We start from the raw sequence: 15,583 nt of genomic DNA, 5'->3' as shown, positions 1-15,583 counted from the left end.
GTGACCCTGCCATATGGCCAGAAATGTACAAAAATCAAGATTAGGATGTTTAGTCTAAGTTAGGAAACAACATGTATTAGAGTTTTGTTAAGGTCAGGCTCTCAAACTTGTTGATAAGAATTGTGTAACTAAATGTCTTGCTGATTTTTGTATTCATTGTTGATTATGCAATTAAAACCTTTTTTAATTTCATACTTTAATAAATACGGCCGGGCGACTAGCGCCCGCCTTCCAAAAAGTAAAGACGTCTCGTGTCCACGTTCCTGGGTGTTGGGTGCCGGATTGGGGGGGAGGCGGCAGCTAGTCGCTGACCATGTAGGTGATGTATCAAAATAAATAAAGGACTGAAGTCATTCTTCCAGCGCTATGGTATGTTACTGAATCCATGACATGAACAATCGAAGGCGAGAACAGACTTCACTGTCAGCTATTAGAACAAGATAGAAAACAAAACGTAATCATTCCTAATTTGAAATAAAATACAATTCGACCAAGACAACGAACACACAATAGGGTCATTACCATAACTAATAAACTGAAAGGCCAAGGATACATGTATTTACTAGGCAAAAAACGTTATGTATAACGCTAAATGTGATACGAAGCTAAATAAAATCTAGTAGCTTAGCGTTCGATTGCGAGAGTTTTAAAATAAGACTGGAGCTAACAGCTCAATGCAAAGCATTTTTCAGGAAGTGGTTATTAATGTCTGTTTCAACAGAGATTGGTTAATATTAGGCCTTGGGAGAGTAATTATATATTCACAGTTGGACTCAATATCTCGTGTGGCTGACATCATGCTAACATATGGCGTTTTCCCACGGAATTTCGCTATTCAGGCCGCGCCGGAAAGTATCGAAAACAAAAATCCAATAAACTTCCCTTTTCTATCTTATTGCTGCTCCGCCTTTAGAATCTGGCTTTTGAATTTTCTCCAATATACGCCATTTTATATCTTCCGGACCATGGTTCAGTTCAGTAAAATGTTTCACCATGGGGGCAATCATTTTCTTCGTTCTGATAGCAGAACGGTGTTCAGTCAAGCGGGTTTGGACCATTCTGGAGGTTTCCCCTATGTAAACTAGTTGACAGGGGCACTGTACAAAATAGATAACATTAGTGGATTTACAGTTCCACATTTCCTGCGCCTTGGTAGTGTGCCCATTAAAGCTGAATTCTTCACCTGCAATAATACCTTTACACGATATGCAAGTGGAACAAGGAACTGTTCCTCTAATAGGGTTATTGGTCGAAATAGATTTTTGTACTAACTTCTGCCGGTCAGTATGATTAGCAAACCGGGAATGTACAATAAAGTCTTTAATATTTTTATTTCGTCTGTGGGCAAATAGTGGCTTGTCCAATTTTGTTTGTACTGTGCAATTACTATTGAGTATGTGCCAATTAGAACTGATGATTTGTTTCACTTTGGCATTGACCGTGGAGTGCTTAGTAATGCAAACCACCTGTTTATTCTCATTGGGGGGCTTTACTCTCAAAAGGCAGTCTCGGTCGTAGTATCTAGCCCTTTTGTATGAGTGTCTCACCAGCCGGTGTAGGTAACCTCTCTCAATAAATTTAGATCTCATGATCAGGGCCTGCTTGTCAAAGTCAGCAAGGTCGGTGCAGTTACGTCTAACTCGCAAGAACTGTGTGAAAGGAATGCTGTCTTTTTGTGTTCTAGGATGAAAACTCCTATAATGTAGGAGTGTATTTCTCGCCGTGGGTTTCACATGCAAATCAACTTTTAATTTACCCTGATCTGTCATGATCACAATGTCTAAAAATTCAACCTTTTCCGCACTTACATGGGTGGTGAACCGCAGATTGGGGTCTGCCTCGTTGATCCAAGCCGTAAATTCTGTTAAGGTATCTCTCCCATCGGTCCAGACAAAGAATATATCATCGATATATCTGGACCAATGGGAGATGAACTCAAAAAAAAGGAGCAATTTCATTTTGTATATAATTCCTTTCGAAGGACGCCATATAAATATTCGCGACCGACGGGGCCACGGATGCCCCCATACTTACTCCCTTAGTTTGGCGGTAAATATGGGAACCAAATCCAAAGATGTTTTCGGTAAGTACAATTTTCAAGCATGCAAGTAAAAAGGAGGAGGCACATTGAATGCCATATTCTTCATTAAACCATGCCGTGGTTTCCATGGCTCCTGCAATTGGTATGTTACTATACAGGGATTCCACATCCATCGTAACAAGCAGATCATGTGTTGAATTAAAAGTCAAACTTTCTATTTTAGAAATCATGTGCCCTGTGTCTCGGACATATGACTCAATCTTGGAAATATGAGGACGAAGATAATTGTCCACATATTTAGACAGGGGTTCTGTCACCGTACCTATAGTAGAAACTATAGGACGGTAAGGGGGGTTGTTCTGGTTCTTGTGTATTTTGGGTAATCCATTTACACAGGCTAATTTGCCTTGGTTGAAATTCAAAAAATCATATTCCTTATTCGATATCTCCCCATTTTCTAGGGCTTGATTCGTCAAATTCCGTATTTCTTTGGAAATATTCAAGGTGGAATATGATTTCACTGGACTAGAAAAAATAGGATCTTGTAGCATTTCCAGCATATTAGTTTCATATTGTGCAGAGTCAATAATGACAATTCCGCCTCCTTTATCACATCCTTTTATTATTAAATTATTATTTGAGGAAAGGGAGTGGATGGCCTGATATTCATCTTTCCTTAAATTATATAGGGGTTTTGGTATATAACGTAAGGTTTGATCTAGTTTCTTTAGAACAACTAATTCAAAAGTAGCCACTTCCGGACCAAGCTGTTCAAGGGAAGGGCTAAAGGTAGATGGAAGACTGAGACGTCTCATGCTATCATTAACATTTTCAAGTGAGGGACAAGAGGCAAAATATTTTTTCAAACGGATCTTTCGAAAGAAGGAGATTATGTCTCGATAGAGCTCAAATAGGTTGACTGAAGAATGAGGAACATATGAAAACCCTTTAGAAAGCAACCTAATACTGGAGTCATCTAATTCTGTTGCTGTTAAGTTAAATATAGGAATTACATTCCCTGTTTCCAATATTGCCTGTTCCTTGTTTCGCGGACAAACTGAGGTTCCTCCTGCTGGTGGTGATGCTGGGGCTGGTAATTCCCTCTGGTTTGTCCTTGGAAACGAACCCTCGGGCGTCCTCGACCCATCCCGCGGTTCCCTAAAAAAGGTTGCCGTTGGTTACGTCTACCTTGGTTTGAATTGTAGATGGCATCTGGTTCATAATATGCCTCATTATTATCATTGTCAGAGTCTGTGGTTTCAGAGAAGGTTTTTACTCTCTGTTGATGACCTCTATTTTCCTCCAGGTAGTGATTGTGTTGGTAGAAATCAACTTTCAAATATACTCACCTTGTACTTTCTGCACTACAGGTCTGCAGTGAACACTAACGATGAGTTGCCAACACACTACATAGTAGGTAATGGGGATGTACAGAGGGGATCACTGGACTACTCTCTTCCCCAACACATGTACAAGGGTGTGGTAAATAAGCACTCTGTGCAGTTGGGATGGCTGGTAGTTCTTAGTCCGTCATGCAGGGAGGCAGGGAGGGGGGTGGGAAGAGGGGTAAAGCTATACCTCTGATATCTTTATTATTTTGCATGTTTGAAACAAGTTCACAATGCATATTCAATGCTTCCACACAATGCTTCTGACACAATATCCTGCCTGCTTTCCTTCAACCATCCCAATATATGGCACAAGAGGTAACATCAATCAATACAGAAACCACAACGCCACTGACTCACACTACTGATGGCCTACCTCTCACCATTCTCATGTGGAATGTCAACGGCCTCTGCGAAAAAATACAGAGAGGACTGGTCCTGCAGTATCTTAAATGTTGGGCACCAGTGGTGGCCCTAATACAAGATTCGCACTTAGTGGGTTCAGCATGTAAACCAATGGAAAGGTGGGGTTACTGGATTGTGGCACATTCCGAATTCACTTCAGGTTCACGAAGGAGGATATCCTTGTTCGAAAACAATTTCCGATCATTATCAGCAGGTCATGGACAGACGACCAGGGATGGTTTGCAGCTATTTCCTGTCAATGGGATGGACGTGCATAAAATATAATCTCATCCCGCCGGCACTGCACTCAGTGGCGCTTCCAGCCCTCAGCACCTTCTTACTCGCACTTCCACAGGGGGAACTTCTAATAGGGGGTGAATTTAACACCATGTTGGATGACACTCTTGACTGCAAGCCACCTAGGCCCCAACACGATACACACTCCCGGTTTGCGGAGTTCCTAGACGCACTTGGCCTCATAGATGTTTGGCATACACGATTTCCACACGAACCGCAATACACCTTTTATTCCGGAACTCATAATTACCTCTTCAGAATAGAACACATACTCACATCAGCAGATTGGTGTGGGAAGCTGGAAGGGGTAAGGCACTTTCCTAGAGGTATCTCCCATCACTCCGCTGTTCTTGTCATGTAGACATCACATGTCCCAGAGCAACGTCGAATATCCCAATATATCCTGGATTTCTTAAGAACCCCGGGATCTGGAAGGGTCTTAGCAAAATCACACAACAGTATTTCAGGGAAAATTACCGCTTGTAACCTCTCCGACTAATCTGTGGGAAGCATACAAGACGGTACTACGGGGCCAGGCTATTTCACTTATCGTGGGGCATAAAAAATAAAAACAAAAAACAAGTAGAGGCCCTCGAACAAGAAGTGAGACAGGCTGAGGTCACGCATTCCCAGAATCCCAATGGCACCAATACCCACAAGTTACACTTGAAAAGGCAGAAATATAGGGAATACATGTGGGAAGAGGCAAAAGCCAAGCTCATTGCCACATCATAAGGTGTACGAAGTAGGGGACAAAACGAGCAAGCTCCTGGCCTGGCTGGATAAGCAAGAACGAGCTAGCCGTTGGGTGGCACGATTACAGTTATACACCGGTGACACCATAACAGACCCACAACAGATTGTTAATACACTGGCCCTCCATTACGAGAAGATATACACTCCAACAGCCACAGCCACACCTGAGGAGGCTCTGGCATTCCTCAAAGATATTCAAATGCCCACGCTTACTCCAGATGACACTAAGGCACTTGAGGCAGATCTGTCAGCAGAAGAATAGGCGTTAGCCATAGGTAACATTCAATGAGGGAAAGCTCTGGGGCCTAATGGCATACATATTAAACTGTACAAAAAAGCAGCAGAAAAACTAACACCACATTTGCTCAACATGTATGAAGCCAGCCTGGACACAGGAGAACTCCCCAGAGACCAGCGATTGGTGACAATAGTTGCTATACACAAGCCTGGCAAGCCAGCGCAGGAATGCACGTCCTACCGGCCAATATCACTGCTTAAGGCAGAGGCCAAAATACTGGGTTAAACTTGACCGCCAGATTACAACCCCATCTCACAAAATTAGTGCATCCAGACCAGTCCGGATTCATGCCCAGCCAAAACATAGCACTCAATTTGAAACACCTACATGGCGTAATGGCCGTATACCCACCATCCAAGAGGATGCTGTCATTCTATCACTAGACGCGCTTATGTCCTTTGATTTGGTCGAGTGGCCTTTCCTCTTCACTGTTCTTAGACATAAGGGCTTCGGCCCAAAGTTCTGTGCCTGGGTCCAGCTATTATAAACGAAGCCTTTGGCACATGTAGTAAACGGCCGAATTTCAGCCGACTTTCCTCTGGGATGTGGAACACGACAAGGCTGCCCCCTGTCTCCACTCTTACTTATTCGCCCTAGTGCTGGAGCCGCTGGTGGCCTCGATGAGGTGGGGCACGATCATACATGGACTCCGTTGGATGGTAGGCTGGGAAGACCTCATCTCCCTATATGCAGATGATGTCCTGCTCTACATGGCATCTCCCAGGTACTCGCTTGCTAGACTCCTGGACATATGTGAGGTATATGGTGGATTCTCCGGCTACACTAATAATTGGGCCAAATCTCTTCTATATGTGCTGAGCGGCTCCCCATCCCGGCTTCCGGTGGGCTGTATGATGCAGGTCGTAGAGGGGAGCTTATCATACCTAGGACTCCATATTACACCACAGCCCACAAAATGTATGGAGAAAAACCTTATGGAGCCCTTAAAAAGGCTCTGCCATGATACCAAACATTGGCAATCTCTACCTTTGACGCTACTGTTTAAAGCTGCGCTCTTTAGGTTTATGGCACTTCTCAGATTTCTCTACGCCCTGCAGAACACCCCGTTCCCGGTTCCTCCCACCTACTTTAAAGCAATTGAAGCAGAAGTAAGTAACCTCCTATGGGATGGAGAACCAGCCCGCATAGCCATGCACAAATTGGTCAGGGGTGATATGATGGCGGGATCGCCCTCACAAATATACAAGCATACTATTGGGCCTCCCAGCTGATCGTGATAAATTAATGGCTACACACCCCTCAAGAGGAGCCTGCGTTACGCATGGATGGGCCTATTCGGAGAGAGAGAGGAGTCATGAGAGCGCTTTACAATAAATCCCGGAAAAAACCCCTATGGGGCCTACTTTACACACAGTGCACATATGGTTTACAGGAATCCAAAACATAGGCTGGGATGGTATTATGACACAATTGACTCCACTCTGGGGAATCCAAAGACTGTGTAGGCTTAGCAGTAGTAAAGGCTTCAAACAATGGGACCTAATAGGAATCTCAAGAGTAGGAGATCTCTCATTATTGACTGCTAAACATCGCTGCGCAAGCGCTCGGCGGTGACTCACGACTGCTGCAAGCGTTTTTATCTTGTTATTGCAAATTTTAAAAACTACTGTTTATTTCTCTTGTTACTTTGCACGCTCACTCCCCGGTCCACCGCAGCAACCTGTGCTGTTTGTAGTGGAGGGAGGTAAAGCGTCCCTACTTCCTGGTTGCTCCATGCCGGGCGGCCATCTTTGGAGGGTGACGTTCTAGTCTCCCCCTCTCCCTGACTACTTAAGGGCTTAGAGTCATTCGCGCTCGATTATTGACTGCTAAACATCGCTGCGCAAGCGCTCGGCGGTGACTCACGACTGCTGCAAGCGTTTTTATCTTGTTATTGCAAATTTTAAAAACTACTGTTTATTTCTCTTGTTACTTTGCACGCTCACTCCCCGGTCCACCGCAGCAACCTGTGCTGTTTGTAGTGGAGGGAGGTAAAGCGTCCCTACTTCCTGGTTGCTCCATGCCGGGCGGCCATCTTTGGAGGGTGACGTTCTAGTCTCCCCCTCTCCCTGACTACTTAAGGGCTTAGAGTCATTCGCGCTCGATTATTGACTGCTAAACATCGCTGCGCAAGCGCTCGGCGGTGACTCACGACTGCTGCAAGCGTTTTTATCTTGTTATTGCAAATTTTAAAAACTACTGTTTATTTCTCTTGTTACTTTGCACGCTCACTCCCCGGTCCACCGCAGCAACCTGTGCTGTTTGTAGTGGAGGGAGGTAAAGCGTCCCTACTTCCTGGTTGCTCCATGCCGGGCGGCCATCTTTGGAGGGTGACGTTCTAGTCTCCCCCTCTCCCTGACTACTTAAGGGCTTAGAGTCATTCGCGCTCGATTATTGACTGCTAAACATCGCTGCGCAAGCGCTCGGCGGTGACTCACGACTGCTGCAAGCGTTTTTATCTTGTTATTGCAAATTTTAAAAACTACTGTTTATTTCTCTTGTTACTTTGCACGCTCACTCCCCGGTCCACCGCAGCAACCTGTGCTGTTTGTAGTGGAGGGAGGTAAAGCGTCCCTACTTCCTGGTTGCTCCATGCCGGGCGGCCATCTTTGGAGGGTGACGTTCTAGTCCCACCCTCTCCCAATCTATTTACTCCCTCATTCCCCCGCGCAGCGGTGACGCGCAGCAGGAGCGCCATAGACGCGCTGAAGAGGTGCCAAAGAGAAGCCAGTCTGCGTCCAGACGCCTCCAGCCTTCAGACAGTGCCGACACCATGGTAGGAGATCGTCTTACCTACAGTTCCTCCGCCCTTCTAGCCCTATGTCCCCCCACCAACCCCCTATCTCTTCACTCGACCCTCCCTATCAATACATGGTCCCATTGCAAATTGTGTGATTGGAGCCCGTCCCCTCAACACATCGGTAAACCGCATCCCCAATACATACGGAGAATGTTTCTCCTAAATTGTCGGTCTCTACCGAAACATCACACTGAGTTGTCCATGTTAATAGAAGAGCGTAATCCTGACGCTCTCTTCTTGACAGAAACATGGCTCCAATTAGAAAGTGACCCGACCATTGTATGGGCCACTCCTCAAGGCTACACTCTTAAACGGCTGGATCGCCAGACTGGGAGAGGCGGTGGACTGGCCATCATCTATAGAGATAGCTATAAATGTCGTGTCACTTCATCCACTACACCAGCTTGTGAAAGCCTACATTTTACTCTAGAATTCTCTCCTACTACTACTTTTTCTGGCATCCTAGCCTACCGACCACCCGGCACTCTTAACAATTTTGTCAATAATATGACAGATATGGCGGCCAATGCTGTGCTCACCTCGTCTAATCTCACTCTGCTGGGGGACTTCAACTTACATCTTGACGACCCCCACGATACATCAGCCAACAATCTTCGTTCCAATCTTCAGGCTATTGACCTATGCCAAAAAGGCTTTCATGTGACTCACACCAGGGGCCACCTCCTGGATCACATCTACAGTAACCTAGACAATCTGACGGCTGAGACACCTATTCCATTACCCTGGACTGATCATTTTTTAATACCTTTTATATGGTCTATAAATCCCCCCCCTACCTCTCAAAATCTCAACAAGCATTTGGGAAGGAAATGGGCTTCGCTTTCGCTTCCGGACTGGGAATTAGCCCTCACCAACGATCCTCCTAAGAGGGTGGCTAATCCCAACGCTGCCACCATTATTTTTGACAATTGGATCTCTAGCACTCTTGATGAGGTTCTTCCAAGGCACCCCCTGAAATCAATAACTAGACCCAAAGTTGCTCCTTGGTACACACCCGCCCTCAGAACAATGAAGCAAGCTTGCCGTAAACTCGAGAGAGCTTGGAGGCATGACCACTCCCAACTTAGGAAAGTCGAGTATAGAGCCGCAGTAAAGCTTTATAAAAATGAGATAAAAGCTGCACAAGTTCTTTATTATGACTCGAAAATTAATCTGGCTGCTAATGCCCCTAAGGAAAATTTCAAAATTGTTAAATCCTTAATCTCCCCTTCTTCTGAGCGTCCTTCAGCTGACGGCGCACAAACCCGCTGTAATGACCTGGCTAGTTTCTTTTTCCAAAAAATCCAGGCCATTTATTCCTCATTTAACAATGCTAAGGATGATACGGAACTTACACTTCCTATAATCTCCGACTCCTCTGTCCCATGTATGCTTGATGAATTTCCACTCCTTGACCCCATTGCTTTAGATAGACTGATCCCTAAGATCATCTCTGGATCTCCTAATGACCAAGCCCCTCCTCAGACTCTCACTAAGGTCTTGGGTGTCATTCGTCCGGTCATCCTGGATGTCCTTAATGCTTCTATCATTTCCAAATCTGTCCCATCCTCGTGGAAGTGCGCGATGGTGAAAGCCCTATTGAAAAAGCCCACATTGGATCAAAACAACCTGGCTAACTATCGCCCTATTTCTTTACTTCCGTGGCTGAGTAAACTGCTTGAGAGGCACGTTAATAACATCTTAGTGGACTACTTAGAGTCCAACAGTCTGCTACGTGCCTCTCAGACAGGGTTCCGTCCTCAGCACGGAACTGAAACCGCCCTTCTGGCGGTAACAGAAGAAGCCAGAGCTGTGCTGGACCGGGGAGGAAAAGCCGCCATCATTCTACTTGACCTCAGTGCCGCGTTCGACACTGTTAACCATGCCACACTATTACAACGCATGAGTGGCTTGGGCGTGTCGGGTGCGGCCCTGGAATGGCTGTCCTCCTTCCTGGACGATCGATTCTTCCAGGTGTTTGAGGGTGAGGCAGTCTTCCCCAAACATCCACTCAGGTGTGGGGTCCCCCAGGGCTCCTACCTGAGTCCCACTCTTTTTAATGCCTACATGGAACCCCTAGACAGGATAGTCCATCCCTTCGGTGTGCGAATCGTCACCTACGCTGACGATACCCAACTTGTGGTCTCTTTGGACCACTCGGAGGGATCGTCTACCACCTTAGGTCCCTGTCTAGAAGCTGTTGCAAGGTGGATGCAATCTTCCTGTCTGAAACTTAACGGGGAGAAGACAGACATCATCCTGCTGGGCAACCCCCCCGTCTGCCCTAGCATCCATCTGGCCCCCATGTCTTGGCTCGCCTCCCACCCCCAAACCCCAGATAAAGAGCCTTGGGGTTTGGCTTGATAAATCACTTGATTTTTCGGCCCAAGCCACCAAGACTGCCTCCACATGTGTCGGGCTGATGAGGATGTTGCGCAGAGTGCTCCCTTTGCTCCCATTCCAGGCGAGGAGGATCATGGTCCAGGCCCTGATACTCTCCCGCCTGGACTATGGTAATGCACTTTACGTGGGAGCTCCGGCATCAGTGACCCATAGGCTCCAGGTAACGCAAAACTGTGCTGCCCGTCTTTTGTATAACATCCCCCGTTGGCAGTCAGCAAGGAAAGCCCTAAAGGAACTTCACTGGCTCCCTGTTGCGTCCAGAGTGCAGTTCAAGGCCATGTGTATTCTGCACAAGTCTTTTCATCGAACAGGCCCCGCGATTCTACACTCCATAGTCACACCCTATGTCCCGTCCAGATCCCTCCGCTCTAGCTCCTTACAGCTAGCAACCACCACCAAAGTCAACAGAGCTCGCTGGGGCGGTCGCTCATTCTCCCATAAAGCGGCCAAGCTTTGGAACTCTCTTCCGCTCTCTCTTCGTGAGAACAACAATCTTATGTCCTTTAGAAAGGCTCTAAAAACTCACTTGTTTGCAAAAACCTGCTGAACTTCCCTGAGCTCGCCATAAGCAATTTAGTCTCAAGCGCTGCGAGGCCTCCGGGTAGTTATGCGCTATACAAGTGTAATTTTTCATTTCATTTAATTTCTGATGTAAGGGAGAGGTCATCACATTTACCCAGCTCCAAGATAAATATGAGATGACACCTATGGAAATTTCCCGCTACACTGAGATCAAACATGCACTCAAGACAGCCGTCCCATCGGGTACCGTACTCCCAGAGGCCTCCCTGTTGGAGGACAGGCTCCTAACAGACTACATGGACAAGAAAGACATTTTCCTAACCTATCATAAGATTATTAACAATCAACCAGATCCAAGACAAACTCTGAGAGAAAAATGGCAGGCTGATGTGGGCGAGCTAGATGAGACAGATTGGCAGGAGGCACTTGCATCCCCACGGGAAGTCGGGATACCCTCCAAATTAAAGCTAGTACAGTTAAAATTTCTTCACCGAATCTACTACATGAGAATAACAATGCACAGAATGGGCCAGTCTATAGACCCACTTTGTTTAAGGCAATGAGGGGAGGTCGGCACCTTTTATCATACACTGTGGGAATGCTCGAAGATCGTGACATACTGGGGGGCACTTATGCACACCATGTCCCAAATTAGCGGGGTCACAGTGTCACCGGAGCCCAAGAGGTTTCTCCTTAATATCTGGGAACCTACAAATCCTAACCATGTGGCTCAAGACTGGGCAACATTAGGTATGATGACCGCCAAACATAATATCACTAAACACTGGGGAACGGGGGCGGCTCCAACACATTGCGAATGGTGTAACGATATGGATGGAGCTATGTTGGCAGAGAAGGCAGTATATATACATAGAGGGTGCCCTGCGAAATGGAAGCAGCTGTAGGGAAAGTGGACCGACGTCAGAGGGAATATCTATGCTCCACCTCAGGAAGAGTCAGGAACAGACATTAGTGATTAAAAGATATGTCATGGTGTTACACACTTCATTGTAAATTTAATATAAGGATTGTATGTACCTCCGGGAGGAGCAGATTGTGGTGAGAGGCATGTTTGTATCAGCTTCAGTCAGTGATCAACTCGTTGTAAGTTTAACATATGCATAATAAAATATGTTTTTTATTTTAAATTCTTGTAAACGAAAACTCTTCAATCACCGGGTAGCTCTGACTATGCACCTTATTTGGTCTATTTTATCTGGGTGCAATCCTAATCTATATTTCCCAGTACAAGCCTTTCCCATTTAAAGTATTGATCTTTTTCTTATTAGCCAGATCTCTCCTTGTGACACACTGACTAACATGTCCATCTAATTATATTATATAGGGCACTGACATTCTAACCCTTATCATTTTCTACATATGTCTTTTAGGATTCATTCATCATGGCTTCCTGACAAAGGCTGCATAGCCGAAACGCACGTAGGTCACTATTGGTCAAAATATATAAGCCCTGTTGTATTTGCACATGTTTCAATCGGATGTATGACGTTACAAAGCATGCTTTTGCCACGCATGCTTTTACAACGCGGTTTTTAAAACGCATACCATTACAACGCATAGCGCTTTGGGGTGCTGGATAGTGAATAGTTTAATTCACTATTCCAACTCCAGTCCCCGTGGACACTAGGGAAGGTGTTGGATAGTAAATTAAATCTATTCCCTATCCTAGAGCGCCCTCTAGCGCAATGCGTTGTAATGGTTTTCGTTGTAAAACCTGCGTTGTAATAGCACTGCGTGGTAAAAGTTGCGTTGTAAAGGATGTTTCCCGTTTCAATCCAACAAGAGGAGTTGTACTTGAAAATTTAGTCTTCATCTCTCTCACCTCATTGCTGCAAGCCACAAGGAATTTGAATGTTCAGCTTTTAAAGAAATTGTGATTTTTGATGAAATAAATGTGATTCCATGTAGGCTACAAAAATATAATCCATCATAATTTAAATCTGTATTCATAATTGTTTACATAGATATAGAAGAACGTTTATGAATATGCACATTAAATAGGCCTGTTTTTTTAAACAAGCCATTGAATTAATATGCATTCATAATAGAAGGATGAGTGTTGAAGTGTGACTGAATACATAGGCTTGTTCCATTACTTTTCAGATGGAAGAATACATCGTTTTTAAAATAATGAAAATATCTTTTTGGATCATGCAAATATTTAATGTATCTTGATTACGTCTTTGCATTTCCAGTTTTTTTATACTAATAAATCGTTTTTAATTTAGATTTTGATCTGGGTTTCTGTTTTTATATTAGTCTGCCCATATATTCATCAGTAGCCTAAGTGGTTATTTATACAATTGTGGTCAAGGGAAGCAATATCATTGGTTGGCAGGACCTTGCAAAAATGGGACTGTACCTGGAGCTAAGGATCCCAATGTTGCGGGTTGCCAGGAGGAAATCAGTCATGCGGTATGTATGGATAATAGTTCACATTTCCTGGAGGTGGAGAAATGTTGCAGCAATTTCCAGAGCTGTTTTCTAGCAAACTGGGGATAATTAAAGTTTTTGAACACCGGATTTGACTTAAAGCTGATGCTCAACCCGCCATTCAGAAAGTACGCCTACTTCGGCTGAGTGCGAGAGACCTCAAATCTGTGCTAAAGAACCTGTGTGCAGAAGGGGTAATCACACCCTGTTATTCCTCATAATGGGTTTCTCCCATTTGCGGTGGTGAGGAAAAAGTCCAGGGAAGGTCTTCCAAAAGCGAGTGGATGATCTGTTGGAAGACATCCTGGGGGTGCAGCATTACCAAGATGACATCTTGATTTTTACTGCTGATTGTGAGTCACATAATGTAACCCTGTGCAACTTGTTGCCATTGTTGGCCAATGCTTGGATGACCATATGGATGGACAATTGTAGTTTTTGAACATAACAATTGGAGTATTTGGGGTATGTGATCTCACCAGAGAGTATTAAACCTAAATTCTCCCTGATCAAAGCAGTTCAAGAGGCAACCCCTCCCAATATTGGGATGCTCTATGATCATTTTTGGGCCTAGGGGAGTGCAATGGCTGTTTTGTGCATGGTTATGCACAGATCATAGAGCTCTTAAGTGCTTTGTTGAGGAAGGGTGCAAGATACTTATGGTCTGATGAGGTTTCCCTGATCTTTGAAGTTAAAATTTTGATTAATGGGGTCTCTCTGCAGCATCCCTTCCAGGACAATAGCAAGTGTTTCATTAATGTAGATGCAAGTTTGACTGGTTTGGGCGCTGTGCTTGGTCAGTGGTTGTCAGGCAAGTAGCACACTATTGCCTTTGCTTCTAGTGTGTTGATCTCAGCGGAGACACACTACAGTACATTTGAGCGTAAGGCCCTGGACTGTGTTTAGTTCATCAACAAGTTTGGAATGTACCTTAGGGGATGTGAATTTGAGATCCTTATCGACCACAAACCTTTTGTGCATAATTTAACTTGCAATGGGTTGGGTAAGTTTTCCACAAGGTTAGTACGTCTTTTGTCAAAACTGCATGAGTATCATATCTGTATAAAGCATTTGCCAGGTAGGAAGAACTTCAAGGCAAATTGCCTGTCACCAATGGCGGAAGGTGATGAGGATACTGATGAGGTGGAGGCCACTGAATGTGTTGTGGCAGTGGCTGATGCTGTGGAAGAGTGGGCTTTCATCACAGAACATGCTTGGCAGGAGGCCTATCTGAAGGATTCAGTACCTAGGCCGGTAGATTTATAACAGAAGGAGGGCCTGGAGGAAGGAAATTGTCTAGGGATTTAAGGAGCTTATTCCAGGTAGATGATGAGGTATTGGTGGTTAATGACTTCATCCTGCACCATGATTTATTTATTCCACCAAAGAATATTAGGAAGGACATCATAATGGCTGTGCACGGTGTATTCTTAGGTGTCACCAAAACATGTAAATTGCTGAAAAATCATTATTGGTGGCCTTCTTTGGAGTCACAGGTTAAATGATTTTGTATGCATGTATTGAATGTTTGTTGCTGGACAAGAGGTGGAAAGTGATGGACACACCTCTTCATTCTGTTCCATTTCTAAGGAAGCCTTGGGACAAGCCTGGCATGGACTTTTCAGGTCCAAAGAGACTCTTCCAAGTAACATTGAATATTTTTATTTGCTAATTGTTTACCATTCTAAACAGTTGTGTCACATGTTTTGCGATGCTCTCAGTACTGGGAATTTTGTAAGGTTTCTGGAACATGAGTTTCAGTGAAGGGTTCCCTGAGGACAATAGTTGCGGACAATGGAACACGTTTTTTGTCTCAAAAGATACATAATTATTTTAAAGTTAATGATGTTCACCACGTGAAGGTTGCTCTGTATTCCCCAACTTTGAGTGGGTTGGTGGAGAGGGCTAATAGGAAATGAAAAGAAGGTATTTAGACAGCTCTATCATCTGGGCAGGATGTGGACGTTTTTGTTTAAAATAAGATTTGAAGTTACAATATTGTGCCACACAGTTCAACTGGTGTACCTCTGTTTATGATGTTGAGAGGGAGGGAGGTACACATGTGCTTGTATTCTGAGTGGTCACAATGTAAGCGTGTGTTGAATGAAAGTGCACCAGTGATAGCTTAGGAATTACCGTCTTATCTCCCTTTTAGATAACAAGATGAAATTGCTGGGACACATTCTGTTAAACAGGCTACAAGACTGGGCGGGGATAAA

The sequence above is a fragment of the Lissotriton helveticus genome, chromosome 9 (assembly GCF_964261635.1).
Source record: "Lissotriton helveticus chromosome 9, aLisHel1.1, whole genome shotgun sequence".
Lineage (NCBI taxonomy): Eukaryota > Metazoa > Chordata > Amphibia > Caudata > Salamandridae > Lissotriton > Lissotriton helveticus.
This window is presented reverse-complemented; position numbering follows the sequence as displayed.